This window comes from Cylas formicarius, unplaced genomic scaffold (genome assembly GCF_029955315.1).
Source record: "Cylas formicarius isolate icCylForm1 unplaced genomic scaffold, icCylForm1.1 PGA_scaffold_4__25_contigs__length_36172078, whole genome shotgun sequence".
In the NCBI taxonomy this organism is placed as follows: Eukaryota; Metazoa; Arthropoda; class Insecta; order Coleoptera; family Brentidae; genus Cylas; species Cylas formicarius.
In genome coordinates, this window is record NW_026844334.1 from 12,769,273 (window position 1) to 12,786,408 (window position 17,136).

General features: G+C 36.4%; 1 protein-coding gene and 1 long non-coding RNA gene across 4 annotated transcripts in view; both read right to left on the minus strand.

Moving 5' to 3' along the window:
- Positions 1 to 17,136, minus strand: part of LOC132701093 (semaphorin-2A) — an 836,804-nt gene that overhangs the window by 150,080 nt on the left and 669,588 nt on the right. The gene's annotated exons all lie outside the window — the stretch shown is intronic.
- LOC132701253 (uncharacterized) lies at positions 7,193 to 11,881 on the minus strand. Its single transcript, XR_009618745.1, has 3 exons — positions 11,799 to 11,881; positions 7,965 to 8,059; positions 7,193 to 7,853 (listed from the first exon to the last, which is right to left on the minus strand). It is a non-coding gene; the product is annotated as an uncharacterized LOC132701253 (long non-coding RNA).

A 17,136-nucleotide genomic window follows, 5' to 3' on the forward strand; every position in this document is an offset into this window, starting at 1 on the left:
GAAGTAGGATTCTAAAGAAGTTGTCTTGCTTTCCAAAAATCGTCGAAGGGCGGGGCAAATTCGTAGCGCGTAGCGCGAAGCAGCTTTCTAATTCGAAAAGAAGCCGCTTCGCGGCTTCTTGTGCTGGAGGGACGCATTGTTTTTCTATCGTGCTCCTGCGGACCACTATGGAACTTTCGCAAAATCGATGTAATTGTATTGTGCATACACCCTGTATAAAGCGACAAACTTTGATAGATATGAAAGATTGTACAAGTAATAACGATTTCCAGTGATATTTCTCCGAGTATCTTGGGCACCAAGTATGATAAATGAAACCTGAAATTCTCTCGATTCCGTTTGCGACCCTGTTAAAACCAAATTTTCATGGTGTTTTTGATTTTTTGTCCACAATCGACACACCCATTTGCTTACCAAATTTGAAGTAGATAGCTTTCAATTTCGCACCCTTATCACTGTTTCATAGCAATATCCAAAAAACAGTCGAAAAAAAAAAGATGGACGCCTTAGTTTGACCGCAGCCATTTTTACATATCTTATGCACCCGTGGACGGTTAAAAAGGAGCAAAACCGTTCGAAAAGAATCGACATCATCGATTTTTCGAAAGCAACAAGCTTAAGCATTTCTTCGCCGACGTTAGTTAGTGTGGAATTCGAAAAAAATACCTTCTGAACTCTCGAAAATCTTACTCTTCAATTTCTTCAGTACATTCTATGGTTCATTTATCAAAAATATGGAATAAGCAAATAAATTCAAAATTATGAGTAATGGCTGTTAATGAAATTATTTCATTTTAAAACAATTTTATTCAGGTATTTTAGTCTTCACATTTGCTGGATGAATAGTTGAATTTCGCTCATTTCCTACCAAACTAGATTTTTTTTTCGATCTTCCACTCTGCTGACGGTTTACCCGTTTTTTTTGTTTCTATTCGGTTGCGCGTGAGACTCTTTTATAGTTTTCGCCATAAGGGGACTAAGAATTGCCGCCCACGGTCTACGGTTTTGTTCGTACGAGTCATCAATCATGACTTATCAGGCTCGACTCCAAAAACTGCATCATTAGTTTCGTATCAGTAGTGAGTTAGTAGCTGCTCATCGGGCATTAGTATTTTCGGAGGGGGAACTCGAAACGGACGGAAAGACTCATATTTCACCAGCTCGGGAGGCGGCAGCGGCTTCTCCACCATCGCTGCCCCGCTCTCACCGTACATACACGGCATCGCTACCGTAAACAAACGAAAATAAACAAAAAGATCGCATTTTCCTCTTTTATCGCACCTTTTTAATGCGCCCGTGGCTGTAAATAACCGATTTTTTTTTCGTTCGCGAACGAACATACGCGGGCAAACAGGAGTAGGGTAGCGGGGGGCGTTTGATTTGTTTAACGACTACTGCCTCCGCCGCCACCGCCGCTACAACGCACATACATTAGCGGTTTTCGTATAAAGTGTGGAAAAATGTACCTCGTTATGCGTACATTAGCGGCCCGTGCAGCCACGCTTGGGTTTAACGATCAAAATGCAAACGAATTTTGCCAATCCATATACGCGTTATATATGACTCTCCATGTTGTTTCTCGTTATAGCATTGTTTATCTCCGGTGACTAATGTTAACGAATCAAACGAGATCGTCGTGATAATTTATATTCTCTAACTGTGACTTCAATGATGCGCATCCCATAACAACAAACTTCTTTTTGCTTAGGTTTTGGGGTCACCGTATGAGTCGGCCCAATTTTAGGCTTCAGTCCGTTGATTTCTGTCCCGTCCCGCGTTATAAGGTTTGTTATTTACTTTCTCACCTGGTCATAGTGTTCAAGTTTCGACGTTAGGATTACCTCCTTTCAGCTCACTTTCATGGATAGAGTCTCCTTGCAGCTTCTTACGGTTTCGGAGAAGCATCGATTTAATTTCAGTACCTTCAATCCGGCCTGGATATCCGCAAGTATATTGATGTTTCGCTGTGTGGGCTGCTTGGAATAATATTTGGCTCTAGTTCAAAACTCAATACTGCTAAGTTCATCATCCGTGATCAACAATAATGATTCCGTTGAATGAGATACTCGAGTCGCGGAGGGATCGACTTGTATTTGATTAATTTTCCTTATTATTGATTGATTGAGAGTGAGACTTTTTTCGTTCGGATTACTTAGTCTCTTTCACTTGCCAGTTTTGATTTGGGTACCAATATAATATAAATCAATGCTAAAAAATCTGATCGCTGGATCTAGAAGAGCCATAGGGGTGCTGGCCTGCGGCATACAAGTGAAAGCCCGTCCAGAAATACGCAGACCATACGTTGTATAACTAAGAAGCAGACTTTCTGTATGAAATTTGATAAAAAATTAGCTATTGAAAAAAATCACACGAAAACAGGTGCGGTACCTAGTGACGTGGTCAATGTGCCATATGCCATGGTTGTTAAGAAAACGTCACCAAAGTTATGGTTTTCTCAAGATGTTTCCAAAATGAGATTGTAAGATGTTATTGTGTATTGTGTTATTGTTGAATCCTTCTTCATGTGCCTTTATTCATGAATCCAGAAGGAGAATTCCTTAACGTATTAAAATACTCTTTGATGACAAGTTGGAATAAAGCAAAAGCACAAGGCGGAAAATAACTAGCGTTGCACACCATTTTCAATTCAATTAGAACCTCAAAACGTCTTCAACAAACCAGAAATTTGGCGGTGTCGTTTTCTGAACAATCACCTCTTCCAATGATATTTTGACAATGAAACGAATTATCGCACAATGTTGTCAAGATGACTGTTTATGTTGGACATATTATTAATAACAAATTATTGGAAGCAAAATTTTAAAGTAGCACACACACGGATTACTGTAAAATTATAATATCTTATAATAGCCGAAACAGGTATGGTCTGTTCATAGATATAAGAAAGTGACCAATTGCTTTTGAATGGGATTATCCAAGGGTGGTCATTAACATACAATGCAACAAGATTATTACCTAAAGTTTCGTAATTTAAATTCAGGTAAAATTGTGGTCCGTAATAGAAAATAATTTTATACCTACCTGTGTTTAATATTCTTTGGTTTGGTATACTACCTAGTTTAAGTTTATTTGTAATCATTCTTATTTCGTGTGTAATACAGCGTGTGTTGAATCGTCTGCGATTCATGCAAAATATGTGCGAGTCTAGTGTACCTGCTCCCGCCCAAATGTAGAAAACACTATTCTATTGAGACTAAGGAAGTTATAAACAATGTTTATTTGACTCTCATTAAACGTGTTGCCAGCAAGCAAGCTTCTTTAGAAGAAACGGCCACATTGACGAAAATTCCAACATCAACTGTATGGAAAATTGTAAATAATCCCATTTCAGCGAGGAAAAAAAGAAGCGATGCTGACATTTTCTCGAGTGTAGATGAAAGTGATCAAGATATAATACGGCGTAAAATTTACCAGTTATACGAGGAACAAAGCGTGCATACATTAGATATCTTAATTAGGAGGCTTGAAAAAGATGAAACCGGTGTTAAATGTAGCAGAACTACCTTACGGAAGTGTCAACACATGGATTTTAGATTTAAAAAAATTGACAAAAGGCAAGTTTTAATGGAATCTTTTAGAATTCGGAAGTGGCGACTGGAATATCTAGAAAAAATTAAGATTTACAGAGAACAACAAAGGCCAATTATTTACTTGGATGAAACCTGGTTCGACACTTATGATACCCCGGAAAAGGGTTGGGTTGACTCAACTGATAAGTGTAAAACAAACGCGCCATCAAAAAGAGGTAAAGGAATAACTATTTTGCATACTGGCTCTAAAGATGGTTGGATTCCAAGTGCACTTTCTCTGTCCGAGAAAAATATTAAGGATTCTTCCTTGGATTACCATGAAGACACCACCGCTGATTTATTTGAAACTTGGTTCAAAAACAAACTAGTTCCAAACATTCCTGCTAATAGCGTCATTTTAATGGACAATGCAAGTTATCACAGTAGACAGTTGACTAAAACCCCTTCCTCATGTGACACAAAAGCAACAATCCAAAACTACATGTATAATAACGACATTAATTTCCAGGAAAATTATACCAAAAAGCAATTAATTGAGGTTCTACAAAGCTTGAACCTACAAAAGGAATACGTTTGTGATAGCAAAAAATCTAGCGTATACAGTTTTAAGGCTTCCAATTTACCACTGTATATTTAATCCCAAGTTTGGCACCAACTGAAATCTGCCATTCGTCGTAACAATGTTTTTACCAGTATTAACTCAAATGTCCTCAAACTTGAAACCGAAGTTTTTAACATCCCTCCACAAAGTTGGGCAAATTCTGCTAAACATATAGAAAAAGCAGAACAATCGTATATCCATATTGCAAATAATATAGAACAAATAATAATTAGAACAGGCGACAGTGATAGTGATACTAAAATATTCTGTGAATAATTTTAAGTAATTTAAGTAGGTAATAAAAATAATTTGTAATTTTATTTTAAATTTAAACATAAATACATACATAAATGAATAAATATTGTTTAGTATATTTCATAACAAAACCCCAAATAATTAAATTCTAAGCAAAGTACGGACCTGTTCGGCCATATTACATTCTTACAGCTTGCCCTGGTCTTTCCTTAATTCGTATCAGTTAGTCGCTTTCGTATATCTATGAACAGACTTTACACGGAACTTCTACAAAAAATATGCTAATAATAAACATTGAGGTCTTGTGCCTGCTTCTCTAACTATCTTTTCAAGGAACTTAATTACGCGCACAGTCCTTGCGTGACATAAAACTGTTGACAGAGTTTGACATATTGAAGAAAAATGAATAAGCGTGATTGACTTCTCGATGTTGGGCAGTTAAACTTTGAATGTCGAAGAGGCAACAAGTTAGCCACAGTGTAAAATTCTATCGCAAGTTTCTAGGACCAGCCGTAAAGTTACTTTTAAAATGGTACGGGATCCCGCTATAAAACGAGGACCGTGATGAACGGGAGACACTCCAGGCGTGCGAGTGTAGCTTTCTCCAGCAGGCGAAAAAAAAAACCTATAACTCAATTTGAAACACTAGCCCTGGCCGGTAAATCGAGCGAGGAACGTATTTTAATGTAACTCAGTTTCCTTAAACGGACTGCGGGCTCGCATAACGTCGATAACCGGAACGACAATGACCGTCCGTTGCGACCGTCTCCTTTGCTATCGTTGAGGAAATTGAAAATGGATTCGACCCTCTTCCTGAAAAAACCATTACGATGGCAAATCCGAGGCGTAACGATGTACGGGACCTAGATTTCTGCCATCGATGGCGTGTTTCTGTCCATTCCACGCGATTTTAAGAAGAAAAGTTAATATCGACATATGGTGTAATACTTGTTAATTTTTGAGCTACATTCTGTTAAAATTTTAAGGAAAAAACGACGAAAGATTTTTATAGAATTTTGTATATACCTTTTATCATTAAGGAGCACTTTTTGACGGTGTGAACTGAATATTTTGATAGTAAAAACTTGCACGGCACCGTAAAAATGCAAATTATTTTTAGGATCCTTATTTTTGCGGTCATTTCGGAATATTGTGTAGTTTCCGAACTTAAATAAAAAATAAAATATACACAGTCACAAAAACTGTCATCCTGTCAATGTGTAGCAAGTTGCGGCCGTGTTCGATTTGGTGCATGAAATAACCAGTAATCATGGACCTTTATCGCTCACCATCAACTGTTACCTTCCGATGTCTTTAAATAATAAGGTCCATTAGTGACTTCACATTACAACGTGCACCCAAGTGTAACTATTTTGCTTATTAACAGACCCAGCTAGGTGGCTTCATCATAACAGGTAAGGTAGTTCTTGTGTGAAATCCCACACTGCGAAGACCTACAAATTCACATTTCCGTCTTACCGATGTCGACTAAATTGACAGGTGTTTGATTTCTTTGATTTTCATTGCCAACAACTTAATAACCTCAAATGGGATCACTCTTTATTTGGAGTAATAGTTTACATATGCACGCACTGTGCGAATTAAAGTGTCTAGTCGAAAACCATTGCTTTCGACCATTTTTGGGTTTACAATCTACGTTAGTGCGCGTCCTGTCCACCTGACTGCTATTCTTAGGAATGCCATTTCTTAATAGATGACTTGGAAGTGCTAGAACCCTGTTGGAAGATCCAACTTGTCTCTGGTGTTCGATTATTTGCACTTGAATTCACCCCCCTATTCCCCCCTTAACACTTTACTGCCTTAATTAGGCTGGTAAAGATCGTAATGTATGGGAGCTCATGACTGAAATTGTCTTTTCAGAAAGTTGCTCAAAATAATGATAAAAAGATTTAAATCTGGAATAGCATGATAAATTACTATTCAGGTTCAAGTAGCATATCAAACGCGGCGGAAAATTTTTCTCCTATTATATCTCCGCTTCTAGAAGCAAAGTAGAAAAAGACAAACGAATTTTAAAGTGATATAGCTGCTCGTGCCACGGCGGCGGTTTATATTTAGCGCCTTTAAATGCGTATTTATCTTTCTGTCAGGCCTTTTAGAATAGCTGCCTCTCTTTCGCGCTTGTTCGTTTTTGTAATTCTTTTCAGATCGCGTTTATTTATAGCCGTATGTGTCGGGAATTGGAGCCCGGTTTCTTTTTTATTTTAGCAGGATTTATGTTTATTTTAAGCTTACGGGCATTTCGACTCCCAGTTGATTAACCCGCCAACTTTCCAGGCGTATTTTCGTTTCGATTTGAGGAGTTATATCATTCTTTCTTGTACTGTGGTTGAGTAGAGAACCTAATTACGGCATACACATTTTTAAAATTTTAAAATAAATAAAATTGTAAATTTTAACGAAATTTTGTACAAAACGTATATTTAAACTTTAACTAGACTCACCCAACTGTTATTTTATGTATCTATTCAATTCCCGTCTGTAAAATACCTAATTATACACCAATCTAGCGCGTGGGAAGCGACACCTTACCACTTTAGTTTCGTTTCTAACGGATCCGAACCACTTCGGACATTTCCGGGATTTTACCGCACGGGTTTGGGAGCAATCGGAAGTTTTCCGAGATTTTACAATTCTGACGGTCATGTCAGTCGTGTTGTTTTGCAAAAATGATCCCAAAAACTAATACACCGAAAAATATTATGCAATATATTAGACAATTTAAATACTACGTGTTATAAGCTACAATTAAAATCTAGAGGGCTAGTCGGTAAGTAAAGTGACATTTACAATTTAAGTTTCAAACAGAAATTTTACATACCATTAGCTTGAACTTTAGTGATTTTTGTAGTTTTTATATTAATATCTTGTCAAGACCATTTGTACCATTTTCAAATATCCATGTCTGAGTACAAACAAAACAAAATTGGTTAGGACCTGCTTTTTCTTCCTTATACTATCTTAAAAAATTTACAGTCTTTTTCTTTAAATAAACTACTTAATAATCAATTGTAAAATTTAAATAAACAATGTAACATTTTGAAATTGTGCTTATTCCGTCGATTATATAACATATCCAATAATACATCTCTCTCTGTCTGACGTACACAATTAAAAACAGACACTATGTTAAGTAAGAATTGTTGCAAAAAAAAGATAAACGACATACATTGTGTGTGCGTAAGCGCCGAAATGGCCACACTGAAATAATTTTTAAGCATATAAGTTTATTTTATTACAATTGCGCCTAATGATGCGTAATTGACCAGTATCGGAGCTAATTCCGCGTTTTATTACCTTAAAGTTCACGACGACAGATTATAATAAACGAAAGGACAATCATAACTTTGTAGGAAATGGTCCGATACAAGTTGGTTTTCTGGAAGTCTGTCTGGACTCGATAGAATAGCCATAAACTGTCGACACTAAAACATACGGAATTACTTTGGAAAACTTACGCCGTAGTTTCGGAAAACAAAGAAATAAAACTAAACGCGACGCGAGAGATTTGTCCGTTTGAGCGCGAACATGTTTACCCTTTACATTCCGCAGAGGAAACGAACAGACGGTGTTGTCCATAAAAATCTAATCTTATTAACTGTTTCCAGAAGTTCGGTGGCGCCAACGTCCCCTAAAAACGGTTATGGTGGTGTCAGGAGGGGGTTAAAAGAAACGGAACGTATTGTGACACCGAGATCGGTGCGATACGGGCCGTTTTAGTTTGATAAATTAGAAATGTTTTACAAGTCGATGGGGGAACTGCAGTAGAGAGATCCAAAAGCCGTGTCTTCGTACCCATTTATATTTAATAACTTCCATTACGTCGTCAGACGAGCAAGGTAAACTCATATGCATATTCGTAAAATTGCGCTTAATTGAGTGAAATACAAAACGTTTGAACAGAAAATAAGTGCAGGCTTGTGAAAATTTTGTTATGTTACTCCTACATTGTTACAATACATATAACACGATAATACGTAGTGAAATTCTACGAAAAACAAAACCACAATTGTGAACATTTTGGGAGAAATGCTATTACAGCTTTCCATAAATTAAACGTAAATAAATAATACACTACCTACGCCATTATTATTATTATTTCTCAGAGCACAGGATATTGGAAATCTAACATAAATCTAGGAAATCTGGAGAGCAATATCTGAACAGCTGAAAAACTGTCAATGTTCGTTTTCAAAGAGTTGAAAGTAGAAGCTTAGTAGAAAGTTTACATTCGTCTATAGAGAATTTTCCATTTTAGCAATCCACGGGTTTTCAAATCTCAGCACTCTGGATAGCATTCTCAGTTGTGTATTAAGTATAAACCGGTTTTTATGTGTTAAGTACACTCGAGCAATAAATATAGTATAATAATATAGTATATATTTCCTGGTTCCATATCTTTAAAAGCAACAATCTGTATAGAAAAATAAGGGTAAATGCTATTCCGACAAAGAATCAAAATTATTTCCGGATAATGCTAAAGAAGCTACAAATAGGCAATAAAAGCACTGAGACCACCGGAGTGGAAATATACAGGTTGTTTCAGAATAGAATATAAGGATTTTAAGGATATATTTATCAACCAAAAATAATTCATACATAATCTTGTGTCCTAACTTGTTTCGTTTTCCAGATAAAGGGTGTCAAATATTTACAGAAAAAACTGCGTAGATTAATCTAACAAATAAAAACGGTAGAACAAAAATAATATACAAAGTTTTATTAAAATACTATTTCTTTTAATAGAGGTAAATGCAGACCAACGATTTTTAATTCTTCAAGATAGAAATCTTGCAAGGCGAAGAAGATGCAAAAAACAGAAGCAACAAACAAAATGTTTCACTTTTGATATAAAAGAATTATTAAATCTTTAAAATATCTATATAAATATAAATATCAAATGTATCAAATTTCGACAAAATCACTTAAAAGGTCTTGAGTAATTAATAAAAAGCCAATAAAAATAAAATTTGCCACCCTGTATTTGTATCGGATTTTGAATAAAATTAAGAATAGTGCTTGTTTGGGTAACTGATTTCCAGACCGATACCTACAGTGTGTAATGTAGTCGTATTTTTTGGTTAATTATATTGCATAGTTTGCAATATTCTTAATTATCCTGTTTATTTTTTTTTGTAATAAATTCATTATAGAGCGATTTTGTAGTTGTTAAAGGAATAAAGAAATTTTGATTTGATTCGATTGATTGATTAATTCAAAGAATCTTTCCATACAAACATGTTGATTATAATAAACCACAGCGTCACAATTTCAACTAAGTGCCACATATTTATTCAGCGATTTCAATCACTTGAAAAAATGACTAAACTTAAACCTAACTGAAACTTAAATTAGAGGAATTAGTGTTCATTTTAGTTTTAAAGTCAATAGGACTATAAATATCGATCTAATTTTTAAATTTTTTGTGAAAGAACCAAATCTATGAAATTTAATCGTATCAACAAAACAAATGACGAGTCACCGAGCAATGCTAATTTTTAAATAAACAATATTAATATAGCACCCACACGATTGAAATCAAGTAGGCGATTTCTGAGGACACTGACTTGGTCCAACGATGATGTAGCGATATTTAACTTACTCAAGGAATTGGTGGACACGATAATAAATTCGAAACGAAATCTGGAAACACGCTGGACAAACGCCAACCCGAGAACAAAGAAATCCGCATAACGATACTTATGTTGAACGAATTAGTAAATCTAAGTAATAGTCTTAATTCAGATAGTTTCTACAAATAACTCCCATAGTCGGGATTTGGGGCTGAGAAATATGGCGACACGAAAAACAGCTGCCTCGGCTTACGATCGTATTTTCTGGGACTTTGTTTGGTCCGCAAATTGTTTACTACGACTCGTAAAAATAAAGCCGGTTTTACACGGGGCGCTTTGAAATAGATGATCCTTCGCACACCTTACAGGGTGGCCGTAAATTAAACGACAATATTTTAACCATGTATATTCCAAGCTCGAAAATAGAGATAAATGTTTTTATAAACTAGACTTCCTCGTTTATGACACGCAGGGCATTTAAGTTAAATGGAATTTTATGTGGAGAGTTTGGGAAAATTGAATCTGCGCGAGCGGATTTTGTAAATAATTATTTATTTGCACAAAGTATGGTTGCTATGCAGTTCATTACTGTTACGAACCGCGAAGGTTGTACATCGTACAAATGTTTAAAAGTGAATTTTTTTTACAAGTATGTATACGAATGTGAAAAATCATATTTAAATATTATTTTTTATGTTGCACTATATAAATTAGAATATTTTTACATTGCATGGAATTTTTAGTTCTTTTAGTGTTGGTCTGCGGTATTTACATCGGCCAGAAACATAGTCATTTGTGTTGGGACATTCTCGTGGCAAGCTAGTGTATATTTCATTATGTAATCGTCTGTAGCAAACCAACTTACGACAGCTTTTTCTGATACGACACTGTTCTGTAACTGATGCGATATTATTTAGCTTCAATGGGTCTGTCATGCTTCACAGGATAAACTGCCTTTGTTGGCGATTTCTGATTTCATTTAAACTAAGACTAAGACTAAGATCGAAATCATCGGAATCTACTAGAAAGAGGAGAGTTTCACTGTTCAATGCAAAAAGTAAGATTTTAGATTGCCTTCTGCAGATTTGATAAGTTTTTGTTGCAATAAGTGATGAAGAAGTAGAATTCAAATTAGAGCAAGTAATAAGAAAATAAAATTGAATGGTCGCGTCTGAGGAATCTGAAACATCTACATTTTCTGACTCGGATAAAGATACGAAATGAGATAGTTGCGAGAACAACCTCATATCGTTTGCTCTTATCCCATTCAATATATTACTATAGCAGCGGTGACTCATCCGCCGCTCGTCCCACAACGTTGGGGACAAATTTTCGTAAATACCCCTCCGATCCCCGTTGCACACGTAGCGCTTAATACCTGTAAACAGGTAATTACTTCGTGACAAATGGGACTGATAAATGGCCGCCATTTTGGTTATAATTCTAATTATTGCATGCACGTCGATGATGGAATAGCTACCGCCGCGATTACGAATTGCGTGCAACATGCCACAATCTATCAAGAACCGAGAGGTATACATGTGTACAATGCGGAATTTACAAGTAAGGGGACAGGATTTCGGTAATTGATTATCCGCGACTGGATTTTGCGGGTTCTCTGACTGCCTCTGTATTACCTCCGCACATCCCCCACCGCCGTTAAATGATTTATCTGGAACGCTACTAATTTCTATTGCTTTTGTGTGCCGGAATCGCTAGTCGTGTTTCGCGTGGTAGCGTTAATCGTGACAAATTTATTTAGCAGTAAAAGCTAAGGGCAACGCCGGCGGCACGTACCTGTTGTCGACGATGCGGCAAGGTCGGTAGTATGGCGACCAGTGCATGGACGCAGCGAAGCAAAAAGTTTCCTCCGCTATCTGTGGAACTTTGAACAAATGACTGCTCATCGTATAACTAAGCGGTTTATAAATCGTTGACGCATGGCAAAAGCGTTGATTCAGTCGCAATGGAACCACAGAATAAGTGGTTTCCAAATGTACGGCGTATTCTTTGGATACGCTTACTATACCCATAACCCCCAGAAAAGAAATGAAATTTTCTTTAAACGCTATATTTAGGTTTGGACTAGGCCTTCTGTAGCGACCAAACCGACCAGACAACAACGACCATCAGGTTCAGCTCTCGTATAAAGTCCGTTATTTTGTGGGAAAGTGTGAAATATGTATGTATGTCAGCCCCTAGTTTCGAGCATCTAATCCTTCCCAACACCGAGCATCGATACCTTATCCTCCATGCACATCCTGGATTCATCATCGTCCCAAAAGGTCGATTTTGTGCATCTGGTATTTAAGGTTGCAGTGTCCAGTGTTTTCAGGATTGCCCTGCTTATGCCTAACAAGGTGTTAGTGGTGCGTCTCTTCTATTCGAATGGACTAGCCCTTTTAATCGGCGCGTGTTGGTGCTAAATGCTAACTGCTTAGAGAACTTCAAATTTCACATCTTCATCTCCCTGCCTGCATCGTACTATTCACGTTTGGAATTCTGTTAGCGGATAATAATGTTGGAAGAATTGTTTGCATCTGGATATATTAGTTCGGAGTTCTAAAAATCAACACTAAGTTGTAAGTTAGTTTTCAAAGGGACGCATTGAAAAATTTATCTAAAAGAGTAAATAATAATTCAGAGGTGGATAATGAAATCGGGTTGGGTTTGGTTAAATGTTTTTGGTTACAACGCATTTTGGTAGCAACAAAATTATTTTGCTAATATAGCAAGCACACCTGTTTTAAGAAAAACTGTTACCCTAGTCATCACCCGAAGTTGCCGGAAAATTTACAAACCAGAGGAATGTCAACAGCCAATACTAGGGGCTGATATTATGCGACAGTCAAAAATTTACTTGGTTTAGTTAATTAGATATCGTGCGTGCGAAATATATTACTCCAAATATAATTTACAAACTTAGTTTGGAGTATTCGGTATTTAGGAAATTAATTTTTTCTATTCCCTTCTGTAAAATACCTAATGATACACCTATCTACCGTGCGGAAAGCGTCACTTTACCGAGGGAGTTTCTTGTCCCACGGATCCGAGCCCCTTCGGACGTTTCCGGGATATTACCGCACGGGTTTGTAAGCAATCGGATGTTTTTGGGAACTTTACCGCACAGCTTGAATTTTGACATTTGTCAATTCTGACGGCCATGTCAGTGAATGTATTCGTGATATTTTGCAAAAATGTACCCAAAAACTAACGATAGAAGAAAAGGTTTGGTAACAACTCGTTTGGTAAGCTTTTTGAGTCACTCGTTTATTAAACACTAGCTCCGCTCGTGCCAAATAAACTAGTGACTCATATGCCGTTTGTCACAGCTGTTGCATAATATAACACAAACTATGAAATTGCAAATACCTAACCACAAAAATGTGTTTCTGTACTTTTTAAACTTTAATACGCACTTAGCAAAAAAATTTAAAACACCAATGTCGTTGCAAAAAGCGTTATCCATATAAATCGCCATTGTCTTCATTCGGAATGTTGTTAGTGCTCGAGGAACTTGGGGTGGAAGTAAACAAAAAGAGTCAACACGCAAGCGCAATTCATAAATAACTAATTCATAGATATGAAAAAATACCAGCAAACCACAGTAAATCCGTCTTTCTTTCATATTGAAGAACATACAGTGAGTCACAGGTTATAACAACAGTCGCTTTAACGAAAACCAACTGGTCTGAATGTCTCTCTATTTATTTGGCAAAAAGCAACTTATTGAAATTGAGTTAGTAAAAAGCCTTCTAAAAAATGTGAATTACTTTTTGTCTTAAATATGTCTTACTTTGTTAACAACAAAGAATTAATTAAATTACATGCAATATTAACGACAGAGCTTAAATGATTCAAAAATAATAACCGCGCTTTTATTTATTACTGCAATTGTTTATTGTTTAGTTTGATATTTTAAAACATGTTTTCGTTCGGTAAAACGAATTGGTTAAAAAATGGGTCGTCGGACTAAAATGTCTGAGAGAAATGTAATTATTATTCATCACGGAAATGGATTTTTGGAAATTTTCGTCAACTGTTCAGCATATCATTGAGCGTTACTGTAACGAAATGAGGGCCGAGAATAAGGCAAGGCTAGCTCCAAATAAGATCTTCAATGAACGTGAGAGAGAGGTATCGAATTATCCAAAAAAAAGTACTCCAAAGATGTGTGTCGGGGTGGAAAGACAGTTTGGAAAAAGGTGTAACCCAGAAACAATTCGACGAGTCCTGTGAAAAAATAATTTACACAAACTGCCAGCTTTTCATTAGCCGAAGAAATAGACGCGAGAGATTAGAATTCGATAGAGAGCATATCGATAAAGATTTGAACTTCTGGAATTCAGCAATATTTGCCGATGAAAGCAAAATAAACTTATTTGGATCCGATGGAACAATATCAGTATCGAAAAAGTCTAAGGAAGAATTAATATTGAAAAATTTAAAAGCTACGGTAAAGAACGGTGGAGGTGGAGTGATGTTATGGTGCTGTATGTCATCTGCAGGAGTAGGTAATATGCATTTCATTGAAGGAAATGTGAACAAATATGTGTATTTGGTTATATTAAGGCAGCATCTGGTTGATGGTGCTCAAAAATTAAATATGGGTAACAATTATCGGTTCAGTTGGTTGCTTTATAACTGTCCAAATGTTATTAAGACGCAAGAGTTTAATATAATTGAAAATTTGTGCTTGATATTAAAAAACAAAATAAATAGTGCCCCAATATCTAACAAGAATGAATTAAAAGTAAAAATTACTGAAGTATGGAACACAATTTTTTTAGTATACTAGAAATTTAGTTAAATCGATACCCAGAAGACTACATGCCGTTATCGATAATGACAGAGGCCCGACTAAATATTAGCAGGACTATTTCAAATTATGCAGTTGTTTTTCTCTATTGATTTCGTTTTTTTTGCATCATTTAAGCTGTGACGTTAATATTGTATATAATTTAATTAATTCTTTATTGTTAACTAAGACAAAAAGTAATTCACACTTTTTTAGAAGGCTCTTACTAACTTAATTTCAATAAGTTGTTTTTTTTTTCAAATAAATAAAGAGGCAATCAGACCAGCTAGTTTTTGTTATAGCGACTGTGCCATTTAAGCTGTGAGTCACTGTAAATCGTCAGATATTAGCAGCTAGGTATCCTAGCCTAGCACGGGAATAAGCAAATACTAAGTTAACACCAACGCCTGAAACAACCGTCTTGTGAACTATTCCTTTTGAGTTTGTGAATGCGTTAGCGAAACAAATTTAATTAACGTTTAACAAACCATATCGAAATTGGCAATCTGCGCCGCTGATTGAGAATGCAGGATAGATTTTCAGTGTACCCCTAACAGCAGAAGCGTCGCCAGGAATATAATTTGCCGGCGGGGGGATCGCATCTCCAACTGCTAATTGAATTTGCCCAGATTTCAATTGAAATGATTCACTTTATGTATCTGCGATTTTATGAAATAATTTCGTAGAGAACACGGCCGGGTAATTTCATACAATTAGGTTAGGAATTGCTCGCTACCCGCCACCCCCCTCTCCAATAGGCCGGGGGGCAAAATAACTCCGCGCCAACGTTTAATATTAAACAATTTTGCATAAACGAATGCATTATAACAATATATACGCTTATTGACTTTCGGCCAAATCTAATATCTGATGTTAATGTTCAACGAAATTAATTCATAATTATCTGCGGATTGCGAATTGTTTTAGTTAAATTCAAATATTTAACAAAATAATTTAATTAAGTTTCACCAACATAGATAATTAATCTTTTTCAAATACAATATGTTAATTTTGTTAAATGCGATTTCCCTTTGGGTAAACACGGTATGGTTAATCGAATTGAATGGTCACGTAAACAAAAAGTTGACACGACTTTTGCTAATTGGAAATAAAACTCAGAAATCTGGCAAAGATATTGATTGATATTTTAAAAGTTAGAGTTGGGTATTTCATTGGGAATCTAAAAATCTGTCGTATCTTTCTCTTTTTTTCTGATTCCCTGTCATGAGAGAGCAAATTCGAAACTTCCTTCCCATATTGGTAAGATTTTCAGTGATTTTGACTTCTTGCTTAGTTAGGAGTCTATACTCTAAGAGCCATTGTTATTATTTTGTTACTGATAATAACAAAAGCGTATATACTAATCTTGTTTGAATAGGCTTCTTAGATATGGAACAGTCATTATAGGAGCCATGAAGACGCCCTTGACAAAATGTGAAATATACCAGTTTTGCAGTTGATGGAGTTAATGTTGAATATATTGTAAAGGTTTTTGATAGGGAGGAGTATGAATACTTAGCGACTAGATTTCAACTTCTGCTTGATTTTCGTAGAACAAAATAATCTTGTTCCTAAAGCATACAGGATCAGATAATTTTTTTTATGTGAATATCGTCAATAAATTTTACACAAGATTAATTTAAAATTTTGCAAAAAAAAGAAGTTATTATCACTATTAAAAGAATGCTGATGGAGCATCCATAGATCACCATCCATGGAGCATCTGAACTAGGAATCGTAGTTTTTTTCCCTCGTTTACGGTCAGGATGAATCTGAACTACTCCATTCTTCTTCCTGGCCCCACGTAACAAGATATTGTTGCTCATTTAGCCCCGAAGCGCTCTGATTGCGAAACGATGTGAATGTTCCACATGTCGCGTATACGTATATGTGCGATCACGTACTGGATATAAAGGCGCCATTAGCGTGATCTGGGGGACAGATGGATGTACACCGAAAGTGGAACCGCCGTATTTCTGCTAAATCTCCCCCTCGACTCCCCCGAAGCGTGGGTTTCGCGCCACTCCAAAGTTTCTAACTAGTCGTGACAGCGGGCCAAAGTCCCAACAATCAAATGCCATCGGGAGTACATCCGACGTACGTGACGCTCGGGCCGTAACGCGGTTATAAATTGATGGATGTGGAGTTTAGGAAGTGCGGTGCTCGCGTTTTAAGAGGACTGGGAATTGTCCCACTATCTATTAGGGAGTCGATTGTCCCCGCTGATTAGCTGCGGAAGGTGGGATAGAAACTTTACCGCCATTTTGAAGCTTTCAACCCATCCACCTCCTTGGTCACAGGAGCAGAACCACATAAAATCCCCGTTTTGTCCTGAAT